Below are 18,608 nucleotides of genomic sequence, written 5' to 3' on the forward strand. Positions count from 1 at the left end.
CACCCTTTAAGGGTAGATAAAGTTTTACTTTTAAGGAAACTGCCTCTGTGACATGCTAAAAGGCATCATTTTTGCATTTTGGCAAAGGAAAAATCACTGTTTCAGTCATTGAAAGCCTGAAGTGTTCAAATCATCTCAAGGACCTGTTTATGTGGGTGGCTGGAATGCTCAACATAATATTAAAAAAAAATTTAATCTCACAAAAAGTCTTTACGATAACTGCTTTGTGTTCTCCAAAGGACATCAAATTTCAAAGCGAGAAAGAGGAAAAATCGGGCTCCAAGAACAGACGGCAGCTGACTCACTGAAAGTGGACAGTATGTGAGGCACCTTTGAGAGTCATTAGCGTTGTTCACTTGAGAGGCATGACTAACTAATGAGGCGGCCATTTCCATTCATGTCTACTTCCAATAGAGTCGCTATTTGTGTTTTTCAAGCCATCATTAAGCTCACAGCATTATTAGATAAATATTAACTGTGGCGCTCATTAGAGGCCATTCGACTGCATGGTCCACTCTCGCTTCGAACTGCAGCCAGGAAGTAAGGCAAAGCTGCAATTGTTGATAAGGTCACAGGGTGTGTTTAATCCCGGACGCTTGGCAGGAATCACACCGCGACGTGCCAGCAGAGAAAGAGAGAGAGGCATGGTCGCGCTCACCCCCCCAGCCCCCTGAGGGCGGATCAGTGGAGCAGGTCGCCGCTTCTGCCCACAGATGGGCAGGATGCCACACACTTTTGTCCCCAGCTTGCCTTTGTGCAGCTGAACGGAGGCCATTTCTGAGAGCCCCTCTCCCTAGGAAACACCGAGCTAATGCACTTTAATTGAATTTCCCTCTGTCTGCTCTAATCACATCCTAATTATACAGATCCAGTCCCGGGTCATGGCACCGCTCCTTTAGAAGTTTCGAAAGCACTTCCGTTGTCTTTCCAGGAACACAAAATTACCTTCTCATTAACACGAAGGTGAAGGATTGTTTTAATAATGCATATAGCGGTTATATTCAATAAGGTTTCATAAACAGTGGCCGGGAGTTTGTGTGGGAGACGTCTAAGCAAATTTTACATTGCATTAGGAAACGCATTGAGTGGGCCGTAATTGTATTAAATGCGACGTGATGCAGTGTGCTTGATGACACGGTGTTGTTTTTACCTCAGCCCGGGCACAAAAACCCAATCCAAACGCGATCTGCTTCCAGGCTTCATTCAGATCTGCTTTCAAAAGGACGTCTCGTTGTGTGTGTTGTTGTTCCAGCATTTCTGAAAAACACAAACATCCGTTCATTTCGACCCATTTTTTAGCCTTTCTAAGAGCGCAGATACAAGTTTTGCAGACTAATGGTGTAGTTTAGACCACGTTTTACAAGATAAACAGCATCTTTTCCCATAAGGGTAGACTGGATGGAGATGAAAGTGGCAGGAATGCATTATACTCATGAGTCAGAGATCTCAGAGTGCCCCTGTAGCATTTAATGGTCGAGATAACAGTGCTCAGTCAAAGAAACCGTGCAAAAGTCTGACTGTTTCGTTTCTTTCCTCGCAAACGAGCCCTTGACATTTTGACCTCTGGAAGAAGAAGGTAAGAAACGCAAAGCTGTTTTAATTATCTCTGCAAGCAATCCACTGACAAATTGTTGAGACATTCTTGCCTTGCGATGACATACCGACTCTGGCCTTTCATCATCGCTTTATTTCCCATAGCAGTTAAGGTGACATCCTCCGAAAGACAACAGGTCCAAGGTCTGCCTCACTTAATTCTGTTAAAGTAACATCTCTTTCTGTTGTTATCTTTAAAGGCCGGGGCAAATGATCTTGCCATGGATGGAGCTTTCAGGAGTTGTGGCTTTCATTAAATTGCCATTTTCTCTTTCAAGTTTTAGAATGAGCCCCTGGGCAAAGGTTCAAAGAGATTTAGCAGAAAAGTTTTCCTTTTTAAACGTCCACAGTACAATTGTACTATCTTGATAGGGAAAATGGTAGCTGTTGATTATGAATGTATGTGAGGTTGCTGGGCAGCACAGGTTATATTCTGTATTTGTATAAACAAGCGCTGAGGTCATTCCTGCCAAAGGAAGGTCAACTGGTTATTAAAGCCAAGGGTTTTCTGCTGTGCACCGTGAATGTTTAAAAAGGTGTGTCCAATAAATACATGAACACAATCTATGTTATTTGTGACTTAAACAATATGATCATATTTCATGATTAATACAGACATTAAAGTACATCTAAGGGTTCGCATACTTTTTCCCTCCAACTGTCTATATTCTTGTTTAATACTTAAAATTGAAAAATTTTATATTTTATCTAATATTTGTAGTGCAAGCATCAATACGTTAGCCTAGCTAGATGTTGCAAACTTCAAAAGTATACTGTAAAATCTATAAAATGTACGGTAAATAATCTTGACCCTAAAAAAAATACGCTGACAACATTTTAGGTTTTACGGTTTTAAGTTGAATTTACAGATGACATAACTGATATAATGTTAATATATCAACCTAATAACGTACTGAATCTGCTTTGTTCCATTGAAATATACTGATAATCATCAAATGCAGGTGGTGATGAGAAAGTCACGTGATGAACCAAAGCCCATCACAAGCAGCTTTTTTTTTTAATAATAATAACCTATATAGAAGGTGCTCAGTGTCATTCACACAAGCCCTAAATACCATCATGGTGAATTTAAACTGAAATATGCAATAAACACTTAGATAGATGTAACATACGACCCAAACACCACATAACTGATAAGAAGAAACTTAGATAAAACGTAGGTAAACATAGATAAAACATTATATTTTATATGATATCATATACATTATAGCATCAAAATGTTAGTTTATCCATGTTTCAAACTTAAAAAGAAACAAACCTAACAATTTGAGTAGGCTACATAAGGGTTTACATACAAATAGGTCTGTATTTACAGTTAACGCTAGCTCACCGCATTTCAAACTTCAGACATACAGTAGTTAAAACGTAACTTTGTCAAACAAACAGTTCTCGGATCTTGCAATAGCACACAAGGCATTTTTCAATATTCTTCACCACAGCTGAGCATTTAAATCCCTGTGTAATAGATTTCAAGCAGACGTACTACCACAGACAGCCTGTCAACAGCAGTGCACACAGCATTCTGCTAAGGTTAGAGGGCCGCAAGCTGATCTGCAAGTGAGGTAGCAGTGTATTTTTAGATATCTAAACAAAAAACTGTCACGACAGAGGACAATAACACCACATAACCCTCTTGAAACGTTCATGAACCCCTCTAGCATGCGATTTTACAATAAATATATTTCCTCGTAGACATGTGTAGACCAAATATAGATGCATTCACGAGTCTGCTAAGAGAAGCTCGTTTGTTTTCCAATATCCTGAGGATACTTGAACAAATGTGCGGAATGCTAAAAGAGTTCACAGAACTGCAGGAATGAGATAAGTGAAACGCAAGGCTTCTACATTATTAATGAGCAAACAATGTCATAAATGAATTATGAATTAGGGCATTTAAGATGCCTCGGAAGGGTTGGGTATCTCACAGAGATTGAGCCACACACAATGAGGTCAGGAGATGACGCACAATACATGAAGAACGAGGGAGAAAAAAGATGTTAAGATCTCATTAAAGTTGTAATGCACATCAGCAGCTTGTCTATAAAGCATTAGTCCATCCTGAGGGGAAATAAGGACAAACATGGCAATGAATGTAACTTGTCTTAAAAATAAATCTTTTACTAATAGGCGAATTGTAATTATTCTCTTAAATATACTAGATGTGATTAATTGCTTCCAAAAGAAAAGTTTTAGTTTACATTATATATGTAAGTATGTGTAGTGTGTATATTTATTATTTACTGTATATATAAATATTTTGGTAATATATATATATATATATATATATATATATATATATATATATATATATATATATATATGTGTGTGTATATGTGTGTGTGTGTGTGTGTATAAATGATATAAAATATATAAATATAATAAAAATATAATGATATAAAATATAATGTAAAGCTATCTTTTTTATATAAATATGATACAACTTTTTGAAGATTTGAGTACTACTTTATGGCTACTTAAGATTAACACGAGATGTGTGTGTGTGTTGTGCACCCTTTAAAGTGCAGGATCTGTGGGAGATTTTTGTAAGTAGCCTAAATATTTCGGTAAAATTTGAAGTAAATTTCAACGACTATGACCAATATTTATCCCGATATGATTATGACCCAAAAAATTCAAAAGCAGTTAAAAGATAATTATTGAAAAGAATAGCTAAACATAAGTTCACACATGCAATATATATTTGTATATTGTTACTGTCTTAAGTCATTATTTTGAAATAAATGCAATAACTTGGCTTCAATAAATGGAATATTGATTAAATGGTTAAAGTACTCCTTTTTCTTTTTCTGATAGTATAAGTAATGTTAACTTATAATGTTATATAGCATAAAATGATAAAAAAAAAACTGTATTAAAGTTTGGCTTTGTCCTTGTTGGAATAAATACATCTTAAAGTATATTAAAAAAAGGAAAGTTATTTTTAACTGTATTTACTATTTATTGCTCTATTGATTGCATTAGAAACTGCAAGAGACGTCTTTCAAAAACGTAATTCGAAATTCAGAAGCTGCATTTGAGATAAATTTGAGGTGAAAACAGCAGTGTGTCCCAGTTGAACACTTGGATCAATGGATTCCTTCAACAGAGATAGAGATGGATGAGAAGTGAAACACCCCAAGGCATCTCTGTTGTTGAAATCCAAACCAAAACTGGCTTATTTTCTCGATTTTGATAGCAATACTCAAACAGAACTTGCGGACGGCAACATTTGCATGGGCGTAAGGAAACAAATAATTTGCATAAAATCCTGTCAAAATATCAGGCCTCTGCTCGACGGCAGACGAAAATGAACGAAGAAAAAAAAATCCCATCACGCATCATGGCACTTGTTTGTTCAGTCTCTGAAAACATTTGCTGGGACACAGATTCTTCTGCGAGCTAGTAAATAGGAACATTACTCTATTAAGCAGTGATAAATTGCTTTATTCTTCTCCTCGATTTGTGCTGTCCCACAGAAACGCCGGTTATTCCACACTGAAGGGCTTGGAACACTGATGTACACACTTCAGCTCCGTTACCTTGGAAACATAGCCCGAAGTGAAGAAGGCATCTGAAAAGCGGACAGACACTGTCAGTGAGGATTTCAGCTGGTATTGCTGTAAACATCCGAGCCATACGCTGCTAATATGACCAAATGGGATCGGAGAGCAGGGCTCCTTGTACCTGGTAAGACGCCAATCTAATTTTCCAAAAAAAAACGGTTTGCACTTCACACATGGTTTAGCTTTACACGTACTTCAGTTCCCCTTGCTCTTTCCCGGGCTCCAACTTCGAATTTTACCATTTGACTGATCTGAATAGACATAATGAATGTGTACGTACAACAATCACACCAAGTCTTTATCATAGACCAGTGATTCCTATCAAAGCTCAATCACGGCAAAATACATTTTCTTTCCCTTCTAGAATATCAACTTTATGTTTAACATAAGAGAGGGTGTGCTCGTTTGTAACTTAAATGTGCGATGCTGTTACTTTAGCCGAATTTCATGCAAAAACGCAGTTTATAACAAGCGTCAAACATGTGCAATGCATAAACATTTGGATTTTCCTTGAATGAGAGAGCTCAAGTTTATTTGTACAGTACATTTACTGCATGCTGATAGTATTTTTTTTATTAAACAGATTTTTCCATTCCTGCTCTGTTCTTTCCATTTGATACTTTTCTGTATTTTATATTATTTCTAAAATCAATAGTAAAACGTGACTTACGCAGCTCATCGTTTTTGCAATTTGACACTTTGCTGACACTTTTGACTCCTATTACACTGCATATTATTAGCACTGTGATTCAATTTTAAATTGGTAATCATTATAACGATTCACTTTTTAAAAATTAAAAACTGCGGGACTCAATTACCTCCCTCTCTTTGTAATGAGACAAAGAAGCGTGTTTGTCCATCAGTGTGGTATATCATTTGCGCTCTAATATGGCAGAATTTAAATACTCTATGCTGAAGTATAAAATATCTCTTATGAGAGATCTTTAGCTTGCTTCTTGGGCCTTCTTGATTTTCGTCAGATTTAAAATGTATGAAATGCACAAGAAATAATATATATTAAGTACCGCATATGTATGTGACCTTTAGATTTTGTGTTTCTGGCTGCAAATGATACTTGAGACCTATATTTATGGCCTGGACCTTGCACCCATCTACACACTCTCTTTGCACGTTTGGCCTTCTATTAACAAGGATCTTGAGGACCATTTTTAACCTATAGATGTCTCAGTAATACCACATCACTGCTGCAGTTATACAGCACAGATGGAGGTGGAGGGAACGCATTAACTTTGTGTGCGCGAGCAGAGCCAACCCTATACTGCCTCTAATGGCCATTATCGATATTACAGATCCCTTTCGCTGCTACAAACCAGACTAATCTCTCCCCATACTTTTTTATGTAAGAGAGCATGCATTCAAATGTTACAATTCTGTGACAGCGCCTTACTGTGACCCAGAAACTCAACCAACCCCTGTCGCTGACCAGCCCCAGGTCTTCCCCTAGCTGCCTCAAAATAGGCTTCTTCGTTTGTATAATTTTTATTTATTTTTTTAATATACGGTTATGTCATCACTGAAAAAACAGCACTGAAAGGCCATCACTAAACCAGATGAGGTTAAGTGTCCTGTTTACAAGCACAGCGCCAGCAGTCAGAAGTGCCCAAAGACAGATCTCAACACACGTCTTCAAACTCATGGTGACTTTATCCTTCGAGGGACTGTATCCTTTCTCATGAAATCAACATAATGAGGCCGTCAGTCTAAATATCAGCCATCTATCTTTTCTGATGTCAGCTGGTTGACTTTGAAAACTGATTACTAGTACATTTTTGCCTCAAAGCATGTTGAAAAAAATGTTATAGGAATGTTATGTCAAAAGTATGAACAGTTACAATTACAATTACAATTAAGTCCAAACTCAAAAACCAACTTTTAGTATGTAAATTCACACGCAACATTTAATTGCTGCATTAAGGCCAAGAACGATGACCATGAAGATAATTATAATGCACTAAAACAGCATTAGCATTCACCGCAAACTGTCAAACATAAAACTGCCATCATTTGAAGTTTCTGAAATCATTGCACATCATGGGATTCTTTGACTACTAACTATACATCGCACAGAGGTCAAAATTATCATTGAAACATGTTAATTATCACACATCTAGCATATAATAATCTATAATAAATTCTGTTTATAACAATTGCATTCTGCAGTAGATGTTTTGAATGTTCAAGCTTTGTAAAGCAGGATGAATTCTGACTGGCTGTCAGTGTTTTTACTCTTTATTGGTTGAAAAAAAAACGGTGTTGCCATTATAGTTGTGGTGTGGACTCTGCTTTTAAACTATATTGTTATTATGTTTATTGTAATAGTTATCATATTGTCTGAACAGGTTTTTTATTTCGTGAACAGAAAATCGAGATGGTTTCATTTTGAACTCTGATCAATTTAAATGTGTTTTCTTGTTGTTGTTTGCTAAAATTAGATGCTATTTTAGTCAGATAAAAGATGATTAAATTGCATTAAAAAACAAGTCACCTTTATTAATATAGCACTTTTAACAATGCAGAGTGTGTCAAAGCAGGTTGACATTAAAGGCAGTCCATCACTGAATTCAGTGATGTTATTGTGCAGCTCAGTTCAGTTTAAACAGTATCTGTGCAATCAATTCGACAGCAACGCTGGAAATTAAGTGTCCCCAACTAACCAAAACGGAGGTGACAGCAGCAAGTAACCAAAACCTCATCTGTGACAAAATGGAGAGGCTCAGACAAACCAGCAGATTGTGATTGTGAGGACTCATTAAAAGTAACGATTACTATTATATTTTTAATTTGAGTTACTTACATTTTATAATATTCACAGTACTCTCGGTAACTTTTTAAAAATATATATTGGCCCTTTAAAGGTTATTATACAAAACTGGATGCACTGGTCATTACAGTCTCAAAAGAAACTAATTATCTAGTCGCTGCACCCCTAACATGAAGCATCTTCATTTATAACTAAACAGAATGACAACTTCTACCACCTACAGCATGCTTGCAATATGGCAGAGTCATCCCGTAGTGAAATGCCTTAAGTTTCAACGCAAGCCTGTCAGACTTTGACAATCACGGTTTCCTAATAATTTGAACCATGTTAACGGTTGTGTCCCAGATGTCTTTTTGGCTAAGCCATTCCTGAGCAGCACCTGTTTTCAGAGCAGTCCGAGTTCTGACAAATGCTGTAATTACACCACGGTCCTCGTTATCCTATGAGAAGTATTGAATTCCTCATGTTTGCCATTCATAATCGCACCGCCACGGCCTTCCTCCGGACAGCAATTAAGACGCTATTCCAGTGTAAGGAACGCGCTTCCTGTGCTGTTTAATGACTAGCTCTGCATCCTTATAACCTTGGCTTAATGTAGCGCTTTTACAGATAAGACTTCTTTTCAGGGGACGTGCAGGCATTCAATCCTGCCGAGCAATGGCAAAAAGAAGCTTTAATGTTTGCTCTTCAAGGGATTAGTGAGTTTGATATACAGAGCTAAGCCCCCTCCCTTTAGACGAATTTCCATCCATGTTTTATTCATCAAATCCATTAAACAAGGCCTCACAAACAGTAAAGGGGATTTGGGAGCAGCATTTAAGTAGCTATAGTGTCTGCTGAGTTGTGTCTGGTGATCTGATCACTTTTCTGGTGTCAGCATTCCCAGATGTACCCTTCTGCCTTACCGCACTTTTGGTACAGTTCGTTAATTTGCACATTGGCGGATCTGTTTGTTTTCTTTTCAGTCTGTGAAACCACGGGGAGCTGTGGATCACAGTTTGATCATTTGGACAGCTGAAAGAAGCACACCGCATTAAACCAAACACACCAAAACCACGGGACATGCAATAGCACACGCGGTGATGTTATGAAAAGTTTGGGGCAAGAGTGAAAGTGGCACTGAGGAAATCTGTTCAGGCGCCTTTCTAGTTGGTCTTAGCTGGTCTAATTCTGTCCCAGATGGAGTTTTGGTTGCTTGCTGCTGTCGCCTCTGACTTAGTTTCCAGCATCATCGTCAACTTTATTGCACAGATAATATTAAAACAGAACTGACCTGGATGAAGACTTCTCTGAATTCAATAATGAAATGCATTAAACCAAAAATTGAGTGTTTAAGCTTGTTAACACTGTTTCACTGATCTTGTAAAATCTACATTGTTAAAAGCACCGTATAAATAAAGGTGACTTAAAAAAAACGTGTCCCATTAAATTGAATTATATATGTATCATTTCATTTTTGCCAATCCCATTACAGGTACTTTAATTCAGCCTTCCTGATTTATTTTATTTATTTAATTATTTTATTTGCCATTTTTATTTCAGCATATATGGAATAAGGTATATTTTAAATAAGGTATATTATATGTTCAAAGGTTTGGGTCAGAAAGAATATTGTATTTAAATTGTATTTATTCCTTTTCCTGCGATGCAGAACTTTCAGCATTAGCTTATCAGAATATATATGCTTATTTATAGATTTATGAGATTAATAGATTTTTTTTTTTTTGCATTTAGTTGAATTTTCTTTTTCATCAATTTAACGCATCCTTTCTGGATAAAAGTATTAATTTAAATAATAATAATAATAATAATAATAATAATAATAATAATAACAATAAAAACTCTTGCCATTCACATATATAACATAGCAATAGCCTGTCACACATATTATTCTGATAAATGATAGTAATATATTTCTGAAGGATAGAAATTTGATGTTAACTCTAAAGGAATTTTAATAATGCACATAGAAAAAGTAGGAAATAATCAGAGATATTGAAAAACAAAGACTCCACAATATAATATTTCACCTACATACGTGTACAGATCTTCTGAAACACAATTTCTCTGTTCACTCTCCACTTCGTATCTACAGCCGCCATGTTTCAACACGCTTCCGTCACTCCCCGCCTTGAAGCAATGATTGATGGAGAGTGGGCGTGGTCAGCTTGAAATGCATTTTTAAAGCCGCATTGAATTTTACTCCAAATATCCATCATGCGTCATGATGAAAATGCATTCGTAGGTGCCCTAACTGTTAGTCTAAATGCATTTACATTTTGCTACTATTTCTGCTTGGACATGTTACACATATCAAATCAATTGGGTCAGCTTATAAAGTGTTAAAATTAGTATGAATTGTATTATTTTCATTTACCTTCTGCACCAATCTTTGCCCGTGTGGGGTAATGGAAAATGTAAATTTAAATAAGAAACACATGGCCATTTCGATATGCCATTTCCCATTTTGAATATTGCATTTCAAATTTAATCTTGCTGCACAAATGCTTCCATACTTAAAAAAAAACTGTAGGCTACATTCCGTTGTTTAAACTGCATCACAAAAATAATGTACTTAAAAAATGCTGGTATTTTTCTTTTAGTGCCGACTTGGTACCAAAGTAACATTGTCTTTTGACAACACTAGCTCTTACAGTTTACTCATTTGAAGGACCTATCGGCTAGCTTAATTCTTCCTTTCTTCCTACCAAAGATTTTTACTTCACTCGGATAAGAATTTGCTGGGAAAGCATTTCTCATAGCGAAACCTTATGCAAGATATACTAAATGATTCTCTTAAGCTTTGTGGAAAGTGCAAGGCCATTTCATATGACAGTGGACTCGCACGCCTCTTAACAAACACCAAAACAGAGATATAAATTTTACAGTTCATGACCATTACAATCAGCCCCGCATCAGTATTTAAGAGTCCCAAATGAGAAATGAACGGAATGCCATTTCCCTAGTTTCAATAAACATTCAAGTGTGTCCAATTGTGGCCTGATAATAGCATGAAGCTGTCACCACAGAAGCATTGTGGGTAATACGGAACGCTCTCCAGACTGCAGTTAACTGTGGCTTCCACTCCCACAGACAAAAGACTCTTCCAATGCATATTCATCATGACCTTGGGTGAGCTCTTAAATCAGAAGCAAACACGAGGGTCAGATAAACACCCACTCTGTTTTGCTTTCTCCACAAAGGTGCAGGTTTATAGCGGAATACCGTGTAGAATACAGATTACACAATTATCAGATGACATGATGGAGTGACTAGGGCCCTCCTCGGGTGTACGAGGAGAGAGATTGCTGCCGTGCTAATTAGTCACAGCGTTGAAGTAATTACTTAGCTTTCTTCGTCTGTGGACTTCTTCTCCACCATCGTAAATCAGCCCAACTGCGTGGGTCTTGGCAAGTGTTTGTCAGTATTGGAAATGTAACGCCTGGCCGGCGCATCAACACCTCGTGACGCAAAATAACAGGCCGTGTAGATAGCGATTTGAACAAATAGCCTTGGAATGAGGCAAAGCACTATACTACACCTCCTCCACCTACTTACAATAGATAGCAAGTAATCAGGGTAAGCCCTTAATTACTTGGATGCCAGATCTTCTAGATTTTATCAAGCCCTCCAAAAAATCCGGTAAGAAGCTAAATGTTTTAGAATTCTTTTTTTTTTATTATCTTTAATAAAGCTGACATAAAATAAAATACGAATTATGGATGAAAATCTTTTTAATTTTTATTCATTTTAATTATTATATATATATATATATATATATATATATATATATATATATATATATATATATATATATATATATATATATATATATTTTTTTTTTTTTTATTTTTGCTCATTTTGTTCACTTAATTTAATTTAATTTAATGATCTTTTTGAAATATTTTATTGACTTTCATTTATTTCTGTTTAATTTACGTTTTTAGTAAAACTATGATGCACATTATCATTTAGATATAGCAATTTAGATATACAATTCTATAAATTATACATACACTATGAAACATCTAATATAAATATTAGATTAAAAAGTTAAACGTAAAAAAAAAAATTATAAAAATTTGAAATGTTAATGCAAATAACGTTTTAAGCTGAAGTGTCAAAATTGCTAAAATCGCGCTGGAAGGATTCAGGTAAGCAGCAATAGTAATGCAGAAGTTAGCATTCATGGATTCCCCTGAAAGCCACAACACCTGTTAGTGCAGCAAGACCAGTATAATTGCTCGGTAAACAATGCCCAAAATGTGCCATGGATGCTTTGCCAGGAGGAACGGACACAGTGTGCGCAGTTGGGGAAAAGTCTGTGAGTGAAAGTGACAGGCGAGTTCTATAACCTTCTGCCACAGCAAACTTTGTGAGTGGCAGTAGAGCAAGAGGGCCCTGCTATTTATGTCAGGAAGTATATGAATCTAGTCTGCAAATGTCATACTTAGACGTGTATTTATTCATGCAGAATGTGTCACCTTTAGCCAAACGTATTCATTCAATGTCTTCCTCTGAAAGGGTATGAATATATCATCACAAATTACAGCAGCTTTGAGGGAAAAGAGGCAAAAAATGAAGATATGCTTTAATACAACTGTAAGATGAAGATGGCAATCAAATACCATGAACTGCGATAAGGAGAAAACAGAAAGTCTGAGGCGTAATGAAAGACATGAATACCAGGGATAAAATGACGTTTATTTGAGAGAAAGAGAGAATGACAGAAAGATGGACTGATTGAGACGATAGAACAACAGATAGAACGATAGATAGAATGGTAGATAGATGACAGACAGAATGACAGATAGATAGACAGATAGCTAGACAGATAGACAGACAGACAGATAGATAGATAGATGGATAGATAGATATAGAAAGAATGTTAAAGATATGCAAAAAACCAAAAATGACAAATGGGCAGAATGAATAACAGAAAAATTAAAAATAACAGATAGAGTGACAGAAGAGATTTTGATATAAAGACAGAGAGGACGACAGACTGAGACAGATAGAAAAATAACAGACAGAACAACAGAAGGAATGACAGAATAACAGAAAGGTACAGACGAAAAGACTGAAATAGGTATGAATAAAAAATATATTTAATGACAGAACGATAGATAGAAAACATAATAGGCAGTGATGGAAAGGATGATAGAATGATAGTTACAACAAAAGGCAGAGGGTGACTGACTCACTGACAGACAAACAGACAGAACGATTGAAGAAGGTTAGACAGAACCATAGATCAATCAATCTGGCGGGACGTGAGGGTGAGTAAATGATGAAAGAAATTTCATTTTTGAGTGAACTATCCCTTTAAAAATCTTATGACTCTAGCAGGACCTTGGGCATAGGTATCCAGTCTCTCTTTCCAGTCTCTCTCTCTCTCTCTCTCTCTCTCTCCAGTCTCTCTCTTTCTCTCTCTCCAGTCTCTCTCTCTCTCTCTCTCCAGTCTCTCTCTCTCTCTCTCTCCAGTCTCTCTCTCTCTCTCTCTCTCTCTCTCAGTCTCTCTGTCTCTCTGTCCAGTCTCTCTCTTTCTGTGAATATGGCCTTTTCGTCCAACGAGCAAAAGTGCGTGCAATAACACAATCTAATACTGACCTTAGCCTCGACCTCTGCAAGCCACGCTGCGAGAGAGGCCAACAACCCTGTGATTTAAACCGTTCTCATATCACAAGATGCTGTTGAGTCAAGCTGTAAGGTCCGGCCGTGCTTCAATCTCACGAATGCATATCACAATACGTTTTCTGAAGCAGCGAAGGTGTGATTCTCATAGGAAAGAAAATTCACTTTTTCCAATTGAGCTTATGATTGTGTGGGAGGTCCGGATGTTGTGAATGCAGCGCTTATGAGAGTGATGCGTCTAAAATTAAACATCAGTGAGAAAAGCATCCATGCGGCCTGAGCCTTGTATTACACGATTTCAGGACTCCCTCTGATTAATTTCTACTGTTAGTCCCTCGATACAGCAGCCCCTGCATAAACATGCTAACTGATGACTTCACAAAAACAAGTTCACAAAATTATACCGTGCATTATACAAGGCCCGTTTTGCTTAGTAAGACTCTCAAAATGCAGTTTCCACACAACGTGCCAATTCGAGCGTATAGTACAGCTACAGGAAAAAAGTCAAGCAAAAAAAGTCAAAGCAAGGTCACTGCGACATCTGCATTCTTCCAGCGTCAATATTTGCTGGCGAGAGAATTTTATTCAATAAATGTCAGTTGCCAGATCTGTCTGTAATTTCATTCTATAAAAAAGACTGTTTGGATATAGCTGCCAACATAACAGAATCCTGATAAGAAAAATGTAAAAAAATATTTATATTTCAAGCGTTTCATCTGAACCTTATTTATTGTCTATTTATTTATTTATTATTAATTTATGCACAGTCACAAGTTTATTTTTGTTTTAAAAAATGCATCTAAAATGTGGGATTGATTAATGAATGGATCCTCTGCGGTGAATGGGTGCCGTCAGAATGAGAGTTCAAACATCATGATAATCTACATGTCCAGTCCGTCATTTAATGTCTTGGGATGTAAAAACTGCATGCTTGCCAGAAACTAATTCATTATTCCGATGGTTTTTTTTTACCAAAATACCAGTCCTATATTCTCCAATTTAAAAAAAAAAAGTATGTTTGTTGAGTTTGATGTTAGAGGACTTTTCAGCCAAAGGAAACATTATTATGGTTTATGGACTGATATTTTGGCCAGAATCAATGATTTAAAATTAAAACGCATCAATGATGGATTTCTTTCTTACAAACATACAGCTTTTCACCTCACACATTAAGAGATAGACTGGAGTCGTGCGGATTATATCTGTTTTATCAGCTGTTTGGACTCTCATTCTGACGGCACCCATTTGCTACAGAGGATCCATTCATGAACAAATGACGTAATGCAGAATTTCTCTACATCCGTTCAGATGAAGAAACAAAATCATCTACATCTCCCATGCCCTGAATCAAATTTCCATTTCGGCTTTAATGCCAATCAGTATATAAGTGATCTACATGTAGGACTTTTTCAGTTTATAGAAAAAAAAAAAAAGTTGAAATGTTTTGTAGTTTGTCTGCTGTGAAGCCAAAGGCTTGCGGTTGAGCGGTTAGCTTCAGTTGACTGGTCAGAGTCCATTTTACCTGCCAATTTCAGGCCAGACAAAACACCCTTTCAAACAGCGTGCTGCCAAAACAACTGTGAAATAGAGTTGCGAGAACGAGGAAGGTGTGTTGAAAACACCTAACCATCTTTGCTTTCCTCTTTGAGATTCTTTAAAAACACAGAACATAGCTTAATATAGCATCAGCGGCTTCTATTGCAATACTTTTGTAACGCGTGATGTAGTACACCTTTTAAGTGCGGCAGAAACTTTTGCCTATTTTGGCTTGTTTGTTTATATGTTCGCATCGCGTGTGAGATAAAACGGGACAGAGAAAAACATCTGAACAACGCAAGCTGCTTTGTATGGGAACGTTCCCATGGAAACCAGGTTGTGTAGTTGTTGCACTATCCTGCTATGTTTCTGAGAGATGTTCGTGTAATTCCTTTTGAGCTGCATAATTTAGTTCTTCTTAGGCAAGGATAAATAGCGGTGTTTTCTTCCAGACTAATTGGTCTGCTTAAAGCACGGAGGAGCGATTACAGTTTGAGAAATTACACATGGTTAATTAGAGGACATAGGTGGTGTTATATGTTTGGAGAGGGAGATAATCGAATCTGAACTGCTTTATTTAGAATTACTCAATTAACTAAATATTTTTAATAATTGCATAGTTGTGAAATGAATCCTGATATGGTGACCTCAACTAAATACTAGCTAAACTTAACTGCGTGAGCAGCAACTAAAATCCTAAGCAGACTTAGCTGGTTATTTTTAATGGTATTTGGTGGTCGTAACTACTACTTAAACCAAAAAATATGCACAATGTACTTATTGTGGTCATAATATTGCTGCTATTGAGGTGGATACGGGTATGGTTAGGGTTAGTTTTGGTGGTATGGGTAGGTTTAAGGGTGAGTTAAGGTGTAAGTCAACTGCGTAGTTATAAATGCAATTACAGAAGTGATTACATAAGTACATGTAAAAACATGTATGCACACAATAAGTGCATTGTGATAAATTATTCATTTAAATGCAATTACATAGTAGTTATGGCCACTTAATATGAAGTGGAGTTATTATTGTATATGTATATAATTATGTGCACACACATACACACGAGCACGCACACACACACTTAGGTAATAATTATGCCATTTAATTGATAATATAAATAAAAAAATAATTATATGCAATAACTGTTAATAACACACACATATATACGTGAAAATACAAAAAAAAGCTTACGTTCGTATTTAAAATATAAATACAAAAAAAAAATAAAGTTGCATATTTTATATAGACAGATTTTAAGAGTTAACACAATCTGCCAGTATTTAACAGCATAATGGGGTTTCATAACGTTAGCTGTGGAACATCTGTGTGTGGCACATGATGCAACAAAAAAGACAGCAGACAGTTAATACCTTCAGCCTACTCTCCTGCCTATTTTGTAGAAAAGGGTAGGCGGTGAAAACTTTGTTTGTTGTGCTATTAGGCCTAAACTTTTGGAGAGCAGGTGTTTCCTGCCAGGCGGAGACAACAGTTTGAGTGATGTGCAGCGGAGATAAAAAAGGAAAAAAACTAAAAATACCCTGAAGAAAGAAAAAAAAATCAATTCTCTGGCCATGCCTGTGCGAACAATATGGGCAACGCAGGCCGCTTTCTCAGATGTAAAAAAGTAACAGACAGTCCTGCTGCACAATAAACTGGCAGAATAAAGCCATGCTCTCAACTTATGATGTCCTTTCCATCATAAAGTAGCAACACCCTGCAGCATCATAAAAATGCTACCAGGTTCCCCGTGTTTTGCAAACAGAATATTGTGTTGATTTACTGTGTTTATTCTGCATTTCCCATCAGGTTGGTGTGAAATGAACACAGCAACGGTATAGTTGATTATTCTAACAGCAGGGGTGTGAGGCGTCATTGTAAAACCTGTCATGCGAGGTTGCATTAAAAAGTGAGTCTCACCTCCAAACAAGATAGCTGAGCTGTATCATAAAGTGCTGAATAATTTGATTCTAATTAGAATTTTTTTTATTTGAACAAACACAATTAGTGCTGAACTAGTTTGACATATGCAACATTCTGCCCTGGGCGAAGCTTAGCATGGCAAATATTCAATCAAAGTGTTTTTGCTGTGTCAGAGCCATAGCCTTGTGGGCAAAGATCTGACATACGGCACATTTGCACCTCGGGGCGAACGGAGTTCAAGTCCTGGTTTCTCCTGTTTTGTTTGCCTTACTGCTTTTTCATTGTTTCCTGTGTATCTCTACATACAGTCCTATCAAAATAAATACAGATGTGTGCATGCTATGTAGTCAGATGGTGACCTTGTGATTAACCAGGTTAACCAGGTCACACGTAAATGTTGACCCATGGACTGAAGAATTATTAATATCCCCTCTTGCCGATATGTAGACTTTAAAAATCTCTAATTTTCTTGGTGCATCCCAGGGTGCCTTGTTTTAGTGCAAGGCACCCTGGGGTGCACCAAGGAAACATCCTCTGTAATTAATGAACTGCAATTTGAACTGATTGCATAATATCTTCCACATTACCCATCAAAAGTACACTTGATTGAACTTGAAAAAAAAACGAATCTAAAGGCTAAATTGACTGTTTACTATGTACTCTTGCATTATCGACACACTACTTTCCTAAAGTAAAGCTACTTTGACACAATCTGTATGGTCTAAAGCACTATATAAATTACTTGACTTCAATTATTAAAATAAGTTTTGTACATCGAATCGTTACATTTGCTATTGTACAATATACAGATTTTTTATATTATATTTGAGGATCACATCTCGGAAAGATCTACGAAAAACCAACATGAATGAATGAATAAATAAATAAATGCTGTCATCACTTTGCTTGTATTTTTCCATAGACAAAATAGTTAGCTAGCGAGTTTTGATGATTTTTCTTGATGGTTTTGTTGTTGCTTAAATTGAGACCAGATTAAAAGCCAGTTGGTTCACATTTTGAACAAGCATAAATATAAATACATTTTGATTTTCTAAAAAAATTTAAAAGAATAAGTAATTTGGTTCTGAAATGTAATGAGTGAGTTGGTCTTTAGCCAAGCAAAGCTTTTGGACAGGTTGACTTTGGTCATTAACCTTTATTTCAGCATTTAATTTTATTCCAAAGTGTGTCAGACATGAAAGCTTTTCAGTTCCGGTTAATGACCTGTCACTCAAGCTCAGCTTTCCCCAAAATTTATTCTGAGCTCCATGCAGGCCAAACCAGGAAAAGAATAAAACTGAATGATAATCCTAACCAGACTTCAATTTTACTCCGTTCTAGTCTGAACGCTGCCAATCAGTTAAAAATATGTCAATAAATAAAAAAATAAAAAAGTTGGCACTGAAGCTTACTGCGACTCTGGCCCACTCAGACAGTAAGAGACAGACCATTTTTTAAGTGGGCAATCATGCTGAGCAGAGTATAAGAAATCAATGAAACCACAATAATATACCGGAATATAGAGTTGAGCTCAAGGATATCCCGTTTATGCGCAA

The 18,608-nt window shown here is 36.5% G+C and overlaps 1 long non-coding RNA gene across 1 annotated transcript in view; it reads right to left on the minus strand.

Moving 5' to 3' along the window:
• The window catches only part of LOC122362258, a 119,571-nt gene that overhangs the window by 15,263 nt on the left and 85,700 nt on the right, over positions 1 to 18,608 (minus strand). Inside the window, exon 2 of the long non-coding RNA XR_006253080.1 lies at positions 1,151 to 1,257. This is a non-coding gene — a long non-coding RNA (uncharacterized LOC122362258). The remainder of the gene's footprint in view (positions 1 to 1,150; positions 1,258 to 18,608) is intronic.

This window comes from Puntigrus tetrazona, chromosome 17 (assembly GCF_018831695.1).
Source record: "Puntigrus tetrazona isolate hp1 chromosome 17, ASM1883169v1, whole genome shotgun sequence".
NCBI classification, from domain to species: domain Eukaryota; kingdom Metazoa; phylum Chordata; class Actinopteri; order Cypriniformes; family Cyprinidae; genus Puntigrus; species Puntigrus tetrazona.